Source organism: Corvus hawaiiensis, chromosome 30 (genome assembly GCF_020740725.1).
Source record: "Corvus hawaiiensis isolate bCorHaw1 chromosome 30, bCorHaw1.pri.cur, whole genome shotgun sequence".
NCBI classification, from domain to species: Eukaryota; Metazoa; Chordata; class Aves; order Passeriformes; family Corvidae; genus Corvus; species Corvus hawaiiensis.
Window position 1 is genome coordinate 11,167,983 of NC_063242.1, and position 16,038 is coordinate 11,184,020.

General features: G+C 35.5%; 1 protein-coding gene across 7 annotated transcripts in view; it reads left to right on the forward strand.

Moving 5' to 3' along the window:
* Positions 1 to 16,038, forward strand: part of CDH19 (cadherin 19) — a 116,214-nt gene that overhangs the window by 58,105 nt on the left and 42,071 nt on the right. The window contains exon 2 of one of the 7 annotated variants that reach the window (XM_048289418.1): positions 15,513 to 15,570. The exons of 5 other annotated variants lie outside the window; for them this stretch is intronic. The gene's annotated coding sequence lies outside the window, so the exon portion shown is untranslated. Of the gene's footprint in view, positions 1 to 8,488; positions 8,513 to 15,512; positions 15,571 to 16,038 lie in introns of those variants that run through there. One more of the 7 variants, XM_048289419.1, reaches the window with a different exon arrangement.

Here is a 16,038-nt window from a genome sequence, read left to right on the forward strand (position 1 = left end):
TAGTACTTCCATATGTGCTTATTTTAAATATTGCTGTTTGCATTCTGTAAAATTCATTGGATATCAAGTGAAGGAAATGGCAAGATGTCCCAAAAGACAAATTCAGATGCTCTAAAATCCTTTATCTATTTCCTGTTCTAGCTGGCACATTACCTCTTTTCTCTTGAAGGTTGTGTGTGAATGCTTCATACATTTGTTTCTTTTAGTTTTACCGAATCCTTCTTGACAGTGTTTCAGCAATGAGCAGAATCAACACACTAGATTTATTCATTACTCTACAGAGTAGAGCTTATTTTAATGTTCTACTAAGAAAACTTGAAACACTTGTATTTATTTGTTTGGAAAATGACACTTTCTATCCAGAGGGGATTTTTTGTTTTGTTTTCACATTGCTATGCTGGCATTCTTAGCATGGATAATGGCCCTGGCCCCTTCCCAAAGAGGGGGATTTCTGTGCTGTGTTTAAGATTCTATAGCACCATGCCAATACTCTGTCCCTGTTTCTGCTCTGTTGATACTGCACAGCGAAGGTGAAATAGTACAATAACATAATCAGCATTAGTGATGTATATTTGGAGTCATATTTCAGTTAGGGGTAAGGAGGTCACAAAAGTAATTTGAAGGAAAATGAGAGTGAAAATGTGCAGAATTTACTTTGCTAGCTGACAGGCATTGGCAATAACACCAAGAACTCAGGACTAAAATATTTTTGTTGTTCTTTTTTTTACAAGTTTCTCTGTAGCAGAACCATAAGACCAGGGAGTAATCCCAGTTTATCTCTACTTGAATTTTCAGCCAGTTGTCTATATACTTTAACCTGATTTTTGTTTAAACAAAGCCTTAGTGAAATTCTGAAGCACTATCAAATTTCAACCCAAATTAAGCATGTATCTGTATCTTGCAAATACCCTCCATTCATTACACTGGCATATATGATGACCTTTGTGAAAGCAGTGAATTAGACACTAGGTTTCTGAGTGGTTTTCTAATTTTGAATGTCCAGAGGACAGATGATTTCATTAAAATTAGCGCTTACAGTGGAAGGCTAACTAGGCTATGGCATGCACAATACAAAGTTTATATGGCCCACAATAGACTTTGAGAAAAAAAAAACACTAAAAACACATAGCCAAAAGAAAACCCAAACACATATATATATATATATAAATATATATCTGTAGAAAGTTCAGAATTAGAAGACATTTTCTAATAAAAAAGGATGTTTTCTGTAAGAGACCCCTAAAAACTCAGAATGTGCTGAATAGCAGCGGAGGTTGGAAAAGGGAAATGAGAGGAAACCTGTCATTAAAGCAACTGCCTGTGGTATCCCATGACTCATGAGAACTTCCTGAACAAAGCAAGCTTACCTAAAATCACAAAAAAACCCCAACTCTTCTGTTATCATATGTAACCACAAAGAAATTTATGATAGTGGCATATCAAACTAGTCCCTGTTTCCTCTGGTTACAGTTAACAATCTTCTTTTTATTTTTCTGAATAGTTTTTCATGTCCTGTTGCCTCTCATGCCATTTATCTACTGTTTACAAGTCCTGGGCAGGAAACTGTAAAAGGACCCAAACCACTGGAATGATAGGCGATAGTTGGAATGACACAAAATGTAAATACAAGGATAAAGGCTGATAGCATGATGAGCTCCCACCTAGGAAGAAATAGAGATGTCAGTCTGCTCTTCAGATTAAATGCAGGGGAAACTTTCAGGCTCAATATCCTATTGAAAGCTGGCATATGAATTAAAATGGAAAAAAAAAAGAACTAAAAGAAGCAACATAAAGTACAATAAAGCTCTAGTGGCAATTCCCACATGAGTCGTTCTTTTTGCACTTGCAGGACTAAGATAAATAACTGATGTACTCAGGAATCTCATGAAAAAGACCTACAGAATTCATTAATTGAGGGAATTAAATTGAACAGAATTTGTTTTCTAAGACATTTGAAGTTATTGGTGGATTTGACGATTAAAATGTCCCTATACATTTACTAGTGCAATGTTCACAAAAAATGTTTATTATATTTATATTTATATTTACCAAGGTTATTTAGGCAAGCTGCGATGCAGCAGGCCTGGTTTATTATTTCAATCTACCCAGTTGCTAAAGGTGGCATAAGGCAGAAGGTGTGGAGAAGGAGAGCAAAATTAAACAGATAGTAAAAGAAAATTCTTTTTGTTCTCAGTTAGTGGGTGATCTCAAATCAATTCTAGGTAAAAGATTTTCAGATTGTGATCAAGAAGCTGAGAAGCAGGAAATTGTATGAAATAAGCAAATACATAGTTATTTTTTATTACTTTTTCACATCTATCTTGACACAACCCAGAATAACTGTTGATTATGCCACACTCTTAATCCAAAAATATGTCATGTCTCTCAGTAAACCATGCTGCCCATGACAAAATTATGTGGTTCATAACACATTTTCCAACAGACTTCTCCTTCAGATTTGCTCTTTCACATGTTGTTACCTCGGCAGTGCTACTGCAAATTATATTTGTGAACTGGGAACAACAACAATTGACTCCAAAACCATGGTTTTCACTAGATTGCAAAATTCTAAGTGTGTCATTCTCTCCTTCTGTTAAATGCATGTGGCATCTATGGACCTTAACAGCTCAGTTTGAGGAATTTTTTCAAAATAAATACTTAATAAGTTAATAGCATAACTCATAACCTCTCTTAAAATGGAAAGAACTACTTTCACTGTACCCTGGTTTCTGTTCCTTTTCATTCCACTTGACTTTTTGACTGGCTTACTATCCCACATACAAATACTTTTGAGACAGCATGGAGCAATCAAAGCCCATTTTTCACTAACTAAGGAACTGACACTTATTTATTAAATATATATAATCCATTGACTTTATAGACCTAAATAATTTAAGACCATTACTGTCTGCAGGATATGAGTTCTGGCTTATATAAACTAGGGAATTAAGTCTTTGTCCATTGAGTTACTATGGTAACTTCATGGACTTCCCGGTTGCTGTTGGCTTGCAATGAATTAAAGTCAGAAACTCAGACTCCTGAAACAAGGGGAATTATGTGGATGAAGTTGCTTTAAAAAAGTGAGCTATCCATAGAAACCTATTACAGTAATTTCTTTTGTAAGAACTTATTTTGGGGGCAGATTTAATCATTATGATTTAGTAAATCATGATATCTCTGAAATCTCATGCCTATTCATATGTTTATATGCATTCAAGTTATCCAGTAGGCTCCACAGGAACCAGATAAAGCTCTACAGCCTGATGAAGGAAAGGAAAAGTCTACAAAGCAGGCATGTTGATGTCCAGGTCCAGGGCCAAGAAGTGGCTTGAAAAGTATCCACCCATTAATGAACTCTGAAGCACTGTTTGCTCAATACAAATTTCCATGCGCCACTGTGAAGGAAATAACTTTAAAAAGAAGTACCCAAAGTCTTGTACACCACTTTTAAAAAATATATGTGTGCATCCATGAAGAAGCCTCCTATCTCCTGTCTTGAGATTTTATTAAAGTATTACTTCCCAGAGGAAATTCCCCTCATGTGTCTCACAAATCTAGTAATTAAAGCAGTGAGGTATGGGAATTACAATCCATTCTTTTTCTTCCTGCTCTTCCCCATGAGTTGCTGTTTGAATTTACAGAGACATATAAAAGTTACCAATAAAATTTGGTAATTGTCATGACAGAAATAGTCCTGGTCGTATTTTGCCAACTAAACACCATAAGCCTCTAATTTTTATAGTCAAGTTTCCAAGGTAAAACGTTGTTTATGATACAGTTGCTTCTCTTTAAGAAAATCAATACAGATAATGCTGTGAAATTAGTTGCATAAAGTCAATTTTACCCATAACATATTTTTAAATTTCATTTAATTTTGTAATGGCGGGTTTAATTTTTTTGATTTTTAGTTTTTTGGTTTTATTTTAAAGTTTACATTGTCACCTTTAAAGTTTACATTGTTGCCTTTTTAAAGTCTACATTGTTACTTTGTTTCTTTAACCAGATTTTTTTTCAGGAAATTAATATTTTACCTTTACACATTCTTATCCTGGAGCTGTTGGCTTTTTAAACATGGATCATCAGGGAATAAGTTGGCTATTTGCAACTCAGTTCAACTCCCAAGTTTTGTGCCTTCTGCTCATCAACACAGTTCTTTGTGGCTCTTTGAAATCTTCTCAGATTACTTCTGCCTACCACAAAATCTGCTTCTTTCTTGACTGCACAACTTTTGGCAGTACTTCTTGGGCCACTTCATTATCAAGGTCTGATAACAATCTATAATTAGTCTGATAATTTCTATTGTTTTCTTAATCCTCTTACCTGCTTTGTTCTGGAGAAACTACTTTGCCATGAAAAAAGAGCATTTTGCCAGAGACCATGCAGTGCACCACACTGATGTCACAGCATCAGCACCAGCCTTTGTTTTAATATTCTTTTGAAACAACTGAGAGTACTTCATACTTAACAGAGTTCTCCATTGATTTCTCCCAGACATGGGTCTCTTGCTTTGAATTTCAACAATGCATAAATATTTAAGATGAAAAGACACTAAGCCATCCCATAAGCAATATTTCTGAATAACTTCAATTGAGCTATACTGGATATATCTATAGATTTTAGCTAAGTATGGTTTTAAAGCTGAGGAGAAAACTGAAACATGCAAAGGACTTGTCTGCTCTTTTCCAAAGCCCTGCTCAACAGAACAGTGTACCAAGCAGGAGGGAAGTTGTTCTCTGAATGTCTCCTCTGGACTGAAAATCCCCTGGCTCAGCACACTTGGTGCCCCTTTCTGATGCAGGTCTGACTCCAGGTATAGCTCCTTTCTTTCCGAATCACTGTGGGAAAATGAAGTCTTGCATCTGACTCTTCCAGTATCTCACTTCTTGTCACTTACCATTCACCACGATTTCTGCCATATTAAAGTCATCCTAGACAGGATTTACTTTCCACATGAACTCCTCCTGTTTCTTCCTGTCTCCTCCACTTGCTTCTTGGCTTAAGAAGCTTCTTCGATTGTAAGAAAAAGTAGGTGATGAAATGTAAAAATGTCGTGTCTGATTGTGCATTTTAATACTCTTATAATACATAAAGTACTGATGATATAATACATACAGTCCTGATCTCCACTCAGTTGGACATACAAAAGCTAAGGCTACAAAGTACATTAGAGCTCTTGAAATTGGCAAAATTATCCTGTGAATGACACACAGGGACTTTGGCTCAACAATATAATAGAGCACAATTTATTTTTTACAATAGGCTTCTATGAAGTAAAATATCAAAGGAAATCTGCACAGAGAGGTCTGTTTGAGAGATAACATTGAGCAGAGAAGCAACAGAGGGTCACACAGGTAATGAGGGGAGTATGACACACAAAGATTATAAAGGGGGAAAAAGATGCAATAAATTGTTATTGCAGATGACCTACAGCAGTGGGGACAGAACTGACAGGTGAAAAGGTAATTAATTAATCTTAGGTGCAAACAGGAAACTTTTTAAATGAAGAAAGGGGAAAAAAAGTGGGGCAGAATATTCAGTGCTTCAGCTTCTCAGTGAGGCTTCAATGTAGGTTAGAAAGAGGAAGAATCATGTTGTAGTGATGTAAAAACTGGCTGGAAAAGGAAAGAAATTAATGAAAAGTTTAAAAAATCAGAACAAAAAGTATGAAGAAAGAAAAAACAATAGAAAAAACAATATTTTTCCAGCTTCAAAGAGATCAGGGTGTCTGGCTTTCTTCTATCAAAAGCACTAGTCCAGAACCTAAGTAATCTTGACAACTAACAAAAACAATTAACTGAATTAACATCATCTGAATTTTGGGGGTTACTCTTAAGTCTTTAGCCAAATTGAAATTTTATGGAAAATTGGATTCCACCTTTTTTTTTTTCCTTTGCCCTCAAAAACAATGTAAAACTTGAAGAATGACCAGGATGTAAGGACCTGTGATAAAAGTGTGTAGAAATGGCAGCATATGTGGGTATTCAAGGCACCAAATAATAGCTAGGAATTTTTCAAAAGCTCTTTCCTACATAGATATAATACGTTAGGAAAATCACCCACAACAGAGTGAAACCTGAACAATGACTTTTCAAACAGCAAGTTTCAACACATATTCTAGTGCTGTTCATGGCTTTCTTATTAATGGATTTTTAGTCAAAGGGGATTAATAATTAATAAGATTGTCCAAATATATCTTATTTTGGTTCTTGATAAGGACTATGTGGAGTGATAAGGGCAGTATAAACAGTATTTTCCCTCCTCTTTATAGGAAGAGTTGCATTTACCAAGTAGCAAGATAGTAAGAGAAATTCTAGGGATAGGCATGAAAGTAATGGACAAAAATTATGCTCTGAGATATCACAAGGCAACTTGACTATGGAGACTGAAGTCCCAGATATTATGCAACTTAGATTTTATTTTTGCCTAATCTGATAGGCAAAAATAGTCTTTGGTGTTATGTCAGAATATAGGAATGTCAGAGGGATCTAAAGTCACACATATCCTTCAAAAATAGCTTTTAAGTCAATAATTTTTGGAGACTGAAATATCAATAGCTAGAAACTTCATTCTATTTTCAAAATTTTCTTCATCTATGACTCCCATAAAATATTATTTCATTAAAAAAAACAGCAGAGTTTACAAATCTGATGGGCTTTGTTGGACTCTATCTGGAAAATTTTATTCCACACCTTGAAACATGACAGAAAATAAAAGAAATCCTTTTTGAAAAATTTTGATATGAAATTGTTTGTACAACACCCTTTGTGTTGTCTGGATGACCTAACGCTCTGCTTCTACACTGTTCTTAATACCTCAGTGCCTGAAAAGTGCTCACAATATTTAATTGAATCACTAAGAACTTTATTGGATTAATATATATATTTGATATATGAGAGGTTATAAAAGGATACCAGCCTTTATTGTAATTCATAGAATTAGTGAAGATACATTCTTGGTAGTAAAGCAGAACAGGGAAATATTAAAATCAGGAGTAAGAGACAGGCAAGCCTCTGATCATTGAGACTTAAGCAAAACTGAAACTGAGGTTATTCCATTGCAGGACATAAGGGAAGATTCATCAGCTGAGTACTACATTAAGAGAATAAAAAGGCAAGAAAAATATTATATTTTTAGAAAGTTTGTCAGTTAGGTATTTTTCATCTCTATTTCTCGCTGTTCTGAACAATATGCATACCCTTCAATGTGTTTTCTCTTTCAAAAACCAGGCAAATTCTACCCTTTCCTATCTGATACAGCTGCAGACTCTCTGATGCAGGTGCATACTTTCAGCATTTTTCCAACTGACTTCCACTGTGGTGGTGCACAGACTTTTTCTGTCCATGAACTTAAATTATACCTTTAAATTGAATAACTAGATTATGTATCAGAGCAGATTTTCTAGCTTATAATGAAAAATCTTCATACTGTTAAAAGTATTTGTTCCTTGCTTTATTTACCTAATGTATGTTATTAATAAACAGGTAACAAAATAAGTTAATGAAAACTTTTAAAAAGTATGTCTTTCTTTTTTTTTCTTTTTTTTTTTTAATGTAAAGGTATGGTTTCCTTAACTGCTTATAAGAGACTCCTCTCTTCACTATTTATTTACTTTAAAAATGCACCCTGGTAAGTTTCCTCAAATATAAGCATTAAAATCTGACTTCATTCTGGTTTTCCGTTGCCATACAGTGGATGATTTCATTGCAGGGTGTTTCTGCTTTACCTTGCCTTATGTGGAAAATTAACTCTAAAACCAAACCCAGAAGTTTAACATAAGTCAAATTCTAGCAAAGAGCATCCTCTTAAATTAAATATCAAAGCTTCTTTTTATCTCATGTTTGGAGGAATTAAACCTCCTCCAAAACCATGGAAAAGGTGAGTTCACTGCACTATTAATTTTAATGTATGCAAAGAATAATTATGAATTAAAGCGATTAAAGGAACCTAAATCCTAAAGAGAGTTTTGGAGCATTTCGTGAAGTGCCATCCTGAAAATCATTTGGCAAACAGATTCAAGTGTGAATCACAGAATGCTGTCCTTTACATCATTATGCTGACAAGTGGTTCTTCAGTACTGAGTGGTATCCTGCAGAGCCAAAAATGTTCCAGTAGGATTTTCCCAGTGAATCAAACATCTTGTAATTGGATTTGCTATTTGCCTACAATAAAAAGCAAATGCCAGAAGGCAAGAATTTCTGTATTTACTGTGTACATGTGTTAGTCTTTTTAATCAGCAAAATATTTATGCTAAAATACATGGGTTTAGTCATAATTTTCTATAGTGCAAACTATCTTAAATAATAGTCCCAGTCAAGGAAAGCTACAATTAAAACTAAATGTTTGCTTATTTTTAGTGTAAAGAGTGCAGTGTACCACAACTACTGGCACAACTGAATCTTTTAGCATCTCATCATCTGTTTACCAAATCGATTTTTACATCAGAATAAAATTGCTGAAGCTATTGAATGAATGCAAAAAATGAGCATAATTTTTCATAAAGTTAAGTTCTAAGGTAAGCATTTCAATTTTTCTTTAGATAGGAAGCACCTGGAATGAAGTAGCATATAGCATGGCAGAAAGTCTGTGAAAAAGAACAAAATATAATCATTCATTTACCAGTGTTTAGATAAGAGACACAGATATTCCTCCTACTTCATTTTTCCTCCCTACAAAGAAGTGAAGTAGGTATGTCTGTGTGTCTTGTCTATGAAAGTATTCACCAAATAACTTCATGCTTCAGTTAATAACATATGAAAAAGCTATGCTTCCAGAAGAAGACACGATGCTTTATCAACCAAGGAGCAATCCCAAAGGTTTAATTGCCTCTGGAGAAATCCACTGCAGCTCTGTGTGTGTGTCAGTGTGATGATTTTGGTGATTCCTGCTGGTCTCTTTGGGGGATGCCAGTAGACTTCAAATAAAACAATTACTTTATTACTTTCTGATGTTGCAGATTTAATTTTAATATTATCTTAAAAAAACAGTAATGCAAACATAGAGGAAGTTTACAGAAACATTGGCTTGCCTTTGGTTCAATCCCTATGCAGTGTTCACCTTAACCAAAGGTCATCTTTGTAGAGCAAAAGCTGTCTGACAGATTCCTGCCCAACAGCAGTTTATCCTTACACACACACACTCTATTTTGTTGGTGGGAATGGTGTGGGTGACTTTTGTTTTACCCAGAGACTTTTTAGGTGGATTGGATTATCTTTTTCAGGTTCTTTTTAAAGGATCTCAAAGAAATTACAATGACAAGACTTGGGTCTCCTGCCATGGTCAGGACAGAAATATTTAAGGTTGTGCTTCCAGTTCTATGTTATATGATTGATAACAGTGAGTGAAATAATGATTTCATGTTTCCATAATCATGAGAATCTTCATTCACAGAATCACAGCAGTGAGTGGCAGCAATCCCCTAAGTCAAACATAAGAATGCTGCACCACACAGAAATATTGAGCTGGTCCCAGCTACATATATCTTCAGAAAACTTACAGGTCAGCAATCAATTAATCAGTTCTCAAAATACTGGTGGATCAGAGTTGAAAAGGGCAAGAGACTGGTTACATCATCTTGTATGCTTGTGGCCATCAGGAAATAAGTACTGTGAAGCCAGTTTTATATGCCAAAGTTCAAATGGAATAAAATACCACCAATAGTCACTGACTTTTAATTGTTTAAAGAGTTGTTTCTCAATATTGGTTTACTCATGTCTAATGGTGATTAATATAGGGAATTTCCACCAAGGAAATGAGAGCTACCAATGATACTGCAGAATGAAGTTGTAGAACATACAGTATGGCACCACATCCTTTATACTATTGCCCTTGACCTGTGGGCTGAACAAATAATAGCTCTACCTCCCATTTTCTTTAGTCACTGCAGAAAATCTCATCCTTCACCTTAGCCCCCTTTCCCCTCATTTTCAACAAATTTGCTGCCTTTCCCTGGAGCTGCCATAGATTTTTAATGGAAGACATAGGATTTCGAGAAATAAATGTCACAATCTGATACTGCAAAAGATGTTTTGAATATCTAGTATGGACAGAAATCTAGTTACCGCTTGTCATGCTTTCAAGACTCAGGGTTTTTTCATCCAAAATGTCATCTGGGCTTTTTGTACAATGCAACAGATCTTGTAGTAAAATACGGGGATGTGTTAATATACTGTGTTATTACATAAAACACTATGAATTACATGATTTCTAGTGAGTGTGCTCTACACTGATTAAAATCTACAGCCTTAAAGGTACTGATCAACTAAAAAATTCACTTCTCTAAGCTATTTTGAACATGTATATCTGAGAGATAATTACACTGCTAATTCTATATAATAGTTTGAAGGCTTTCCCTAATGGCACAATGTATTTTTGCAAAATGAAGAAAATAATGTGCCAATTAGAGTGAAGCAAAATTTAAGTACATTCATAACATCTAGTAATTGCTCTCCATGTAAATGAAGTTCTGAGTGACTGGCGGAGACACATGCAGCCATACTGTGTTAATATGCACTACCAGACAACATAATTTGGTCAAATGTCACATCAAGATGTGCACTAAAGAAAACACCTCTCAAGGTTAAGTAGTAGCTTTTAAAGTAGCTAGTAGTGCAGCAGACTAGAAAGACAATTGTTGATATACCTCTAATTAATTGACTGAAGAGAACATTGCATTTAGATGTTAGTTCTGATAACCCCAGTATAATTAAATTCAGAATACTTGTTAGATGTAGCAGTCCAAATTTATTTCAAAAAGAAAAATATGTGAAAGGCCAGAAAGTCAAAATAGACTAAATTAAAATACTTAGATTCAATAAAAATAATAGCTACACTAGACTAACCATAAAGAAAATAATTCAGTCAGATTAATATAAGCTGAGAGGCTCATGGAAAAGGTGCCTTGAGCTACAGCAGGACGGGTGTCAATTTTATCCAGTCACAAAAAATCAATTAATCTATCAGTAAATCACACAATATGTATGCATGGTAAACAGTAACTGTGATTGCATTTAGTAAAAATTAAGTTCAAACTGCAAACTAAATTCTTGTAAATTTTCATCCTTTCTCTTCACTGCTGCTTTTTTACAAGCTTAGTTAAACATTACTGTCACAATAGTGATTTCCAGCATAGTTGGAGTTAGATATGCCATATTTATTCCTTAGGAGTTAAGTACACCTTCTAATGTCTCCAGAGAAAATGGTTAAAATACATGAAGAATGGAAAACTTACTTAAAAAAAAAATCTTGGTACCAGTTGAAAAAGACCAAATCACAGATAAAATCAATGAGAAAGATAATGCAGAGCTTTAACACTCCAAACCTGTAAAAATTATTATCCTACTCTATCTGAAATTCAGCAAAGGTAAGAAGTCGCAAGAATAGGATTAAGCCCACTACTTTGCACACACCAGAAGGTTTTATCATTGTTCTTTAAAGACTATAAACCCAAAAACAAACAAGCAAACTCACAAAATATATGCATTAATTAAAATAATTGAGATATATGTTATTATATATCATTAATTCTCTGAGAATTCCAGAAGTAGTATAGTCTAAGTGCCTACCATATTGTGCAAGACCTAAACTAGTCAATAAAAATGAGTCTGTATCTGGTGCTTTCTGGAAAAAAGATAGAGCAATATCACTGTAATACACTAGGATCTTCAGTTTTCAACCACTTTAAATGCAATAAAGACAAATAGCCAGTAGACATAGTACAAATGCACAAGTCTGTAGTGGAGAAATATGAAGGTTTCTATTTCTTTAAACTTTTTATAACATGGTAATCTGTAGGAGTTAGTTACACATACACTTTCTTCTTTGTCCTATTAAGTGAAAATTAAAGATAGCAACATACAACAGAGATAAATTTCACTACAATCATAAGAACACCGATGCATAAAACAGAATATGCAACTGAAGCAACATCATGTTAAGGCTGTTCTTGAGATGAGAAATGTTTCAGAAGCTGCATATTAATGAATTAGTTTAGCTTACATGAATTATTCCTCTTGTTGTTTGCTTGATGCTATTAAATCAAGCAAAGACAACACCAAATTCCACAAAAGGAATGCCTTTTGGTTTGGCTTTTTTTTTTTTTTTCTGCTGAGTACTTTCAAGGACAGAGAGATTTGTTTTTCTCAGGAGTCACTCTTTCAAAATTGTGCTGTAAATAGGATCAAGCACATGTAGGAGAAGGTCATAATGGTCTCAATCTTAGGAGTGTCTACCACATCCTTTTTTACCATATTTCACTGTTTTGCTACCTCCTAACTAAAGGCTTTACTTATATTAAACTATGGAACTTTTGTTACAAAATTAAGCTGGTTGTTCCTTATTCTTCTAACTAATAGAACTGGAGCAGAATTTTTCATCACCTGCACTGTAATCTGCTGTTTGGAATTTTTTGTTAATGCTTTGGAAAGCTGTTGTTTGTCTCCACCTTTAGTCTTTTATTTTCTCCACCAACAAATATGTAACTTCACTGTATCCCAGAAGCAGTATTTTTTAGACCTCTGCTTCTTTCTATTGTTTTTCTTGCAATGCTAGGCAGTAGCATGTATTATATTATAATGTAATTACATGGTCATAATTAAAAAAAAAAAAAATTAAAACAAATCAGAACCAAGTCAGACTACCAGAACACCTAAAATAACATCCAGTTTCAAATGGATACAGGATGTCACTTGGTGAACATTCCAAAACAAACTTAATAAAGGACTCACCAACTTTGTTCCGAGAAGGTAAATCTGGTTTTAGCTATAGGAAACTCATGGTTTTCATTGGGTATGAAAGGAAGATCCTCCTCTAAAAGCCTGAAAATGTGTCACCCACTTATTACAACTGCAATGGATATTCTCATTACTCTGTTCTAAGTATCAGTCTTTATTATTGCAATCCACTGTATGTGAGAGAGTGGAGACCTACTTCCCAAAGCACAAGAACAGAACAATGGTTCCCATCTCTTTGTTCCCCGTGGGAAATTTTTAGTGATAGGTCATTTGCTCATCTCTGAAAATATATTTGTTTTTTCAATGAGAAACAATTCAATTAAAAAATTATCTATTTGTGCATATTACTACAGCGCCCAAAAGCTCAGTGCTTTTAACCCTCCCTTCTATAGCATACTATAATTACAACACAGAGTACAAGGTCATTTCATTTACAAAGACCATAACAAATGAGTGTAAAACAAGAGACAACTGACAGACAGGGAAAGACAGGAAAGTACAAGGGAATAATGAAGCAATACCAGACTCAGTGATAGGCAGCAGTCTCAGCACAGAATCATCTTAAACACTGTGAGTCCTTTTTTATTTCTTTTTCCTTTAAGTAGGTAATACTGAAATTTAGATTTTTAAAGAAAAGCCTAGAAAATGGTAAGAGAATAAGAAATTATTTCCTGGATATTTTATGAGAATTGCTTCTGAGACTGAGCTACAGTCAGTGGAAGAGAAAGAAGGTGATTGTTTCCCAAGAGAACAATTGGATTATAAAAAATGGCAACATGTGCTGGCCAGGGGCTGGAGGCAGTGTCTCAATGCCAAATGAGTAGGAAGATGTTGGAAGCAAATAGGCTTTGAAAGGTCCTGAAAGTAAAGTCAAATTGAGAATGTTTGATATAGCAGAGGAGAGAAAAACAGAGATACATATAGATCTCAATTCCATTAAATAGCTTTGTTTTTTAAAGGAATTTGTCTATAATCTGTATTTTCAAGCTAAAGTCTTTTTACACTAACTGTGTGTGCAACATATCAGAATCTAAAAATGTTTACTTGCCCCAGTTTGTCCGAGCCATGATGCTTGGGTCCATGTAACACAGGGTATTAACATAAATTAATAAAAAGGAGACACCAAAATGCTCCAAAATATTAATTGCACACTTTATGCTGCTCATATGCAGCTGCTGAGCACATTGCAGTAAGGCGGCCGACAGCAGACCAGCATAGTCATATTCCGCACCCACACGGTGTTGCTGTCTATACACAGTGTCTTCAGATGAGTTTGAAAATGACTGTTTGTTTGACATTCACTCTGCATGAAATATTGCCCCACAAACCTGAGACATTTCATTGAATAAGGTGAACGCTGCCAGAACAAGCACCCAAAACAACAAAAGCCTAGCCAGAAGTATTTGCTATGGCCTGGACCGAACCCCTGTCTCCACATATAAACAGTGATTGAAATACACTTTTCTATGATTCCTCAGAAAGGTCTCCTTGACTCTTCAGCTTTTGCTGTTTGAGTTGTCTGTCCTTTGGTATGTGCTGCAATAAAATGAATGTTCCTTTTCAAGGTTACTTTGTCTGCAGATTACTGTTTAGCATTAAGTACACCCGTTGCATAGAGACTCTCCAAGGTCTTTAGGCCTTTTAAACCTCATTCAAGCGTTATTTCAGAGCCAAGTTGAGCTTTGTTGGCCTTTTCTTCCATGTCACAAATATTATTCTTGCAGTTATAGGAAAATAAGCAGTTTTCTACAGGAGACTGAAACAAGAGGGCACCAAGTCACATTCCTTCTATTCAAATCTCATCTTGCACTGTTACAGTTTACAGTCAAAAAACACAAAATGTGAAGAAATTGGAATGCACATTTTAATCTCTGTGGTTCTATTTGACTTTACTATTAGAACTCCTTTCTCTCTCTCTCTCTCTCTCCCTCCCTCCCTCTCTCCCCCTCTCTGCAGATTACATTTTAACAAACTGTTGTCGAACACCATGTAAAGTTGCTGGAAGGAAATAAATAGTTTTCTGTATTATCTGTCTGTCTTTTTAAGCAATTATGGCATTTCCCTTGAGATAAGGATGGGTATTTATATTGTTAATACTTAAATTGTGAATTTAAAATGCGTAGATTCATATTTTATGCTGGACAGCTAAAAGACTTATGTATTTTTCTGGTCTGAGGGAAATGCATCCAAATATTTTTTCCAGTGTGTTTTTCAAACTGGCTAGCATGTCAGAAATTCATAAACCAGACAGCTCCTTCATAGGAAAAGGTACTCTTCAATGATAAAGCATTAAATGGTATGGCTAATGCCATTACCAAATGGGGGTTTAAGACTCAAAATGTTTATGGTAGGTATTTTCAAAATTTTTCTTTTTGTCTATAGAAGATGGTTATTCTTAACTGAGCATAGCATAATATTTAAAATTCAGTTTCCTTCATTGTGCCAAAAATCACTGAAAAGTCAGTAATAGCTTATAGTTTGTGAAAAGCCTTCATTTTCTGAAAGTATACATAGTGGAAATGAAACTAGCTACAGAAACCGACAGGTTTCAAGATATATTTCCCCTTTGTCAGTTTAATTGGAGACAATAATGTCAGAAGTAGTAAAATCTGTTAAGACAACTTCTATTCACAGAATCACAGAATCACAGAACCAGAATATGCTGAGATAGAAGGGACCCACAAGAATCAGAGTCCAAATTTTAGCCCTGCACAGGACCATCCCCAAGACTCCCACCATGTATCCAAGAACACTGTCCAAATGCTTCTTGAACTCTGTCTACAGGCTTGGTGCTGTGATCATTTCCCTGGGGAGCCTACTCCCGTGTCCAAACACTCTGCGGGTGAAAAGCTTTTCCTAATATCCAACTCAAGCCTCCCCTGACACAACTTCAGGCCATTTCCTCAGGTCCTGTCACTGGTCACCAGAAAGGAGAGATCAGTGTCTGCCCCTGCTCTTCCCCTCCAGAGAAAGTTGTAGACTGCAGTGAAGTCTCCCCTCAGTCTCCTCCAGGCTGAACAGACCAAGTGACCTCAGCCACTCCTCATGCGGCTCCCTCTCAAGGCCCTTCACCATCCTCGTGGCCCTCCTTTGGATGCTCTATAACAGCTTAATATCTTTCCTATATACCCACCCAAACCTGTCCCCAGCACTCGAGGTGAGGCTGCCCCAGTGCAGAGCAGAGCAGGACAATCCCCTCCCTTGCCCGACTTACGATGTTGTGCTGATGCCCCCAGGACACACTTGGCTCTCCTGGCTGCCACGGCACTGCTGACTGATGTTCAGCTTGCTCTCAACCAGGATCCCCAGG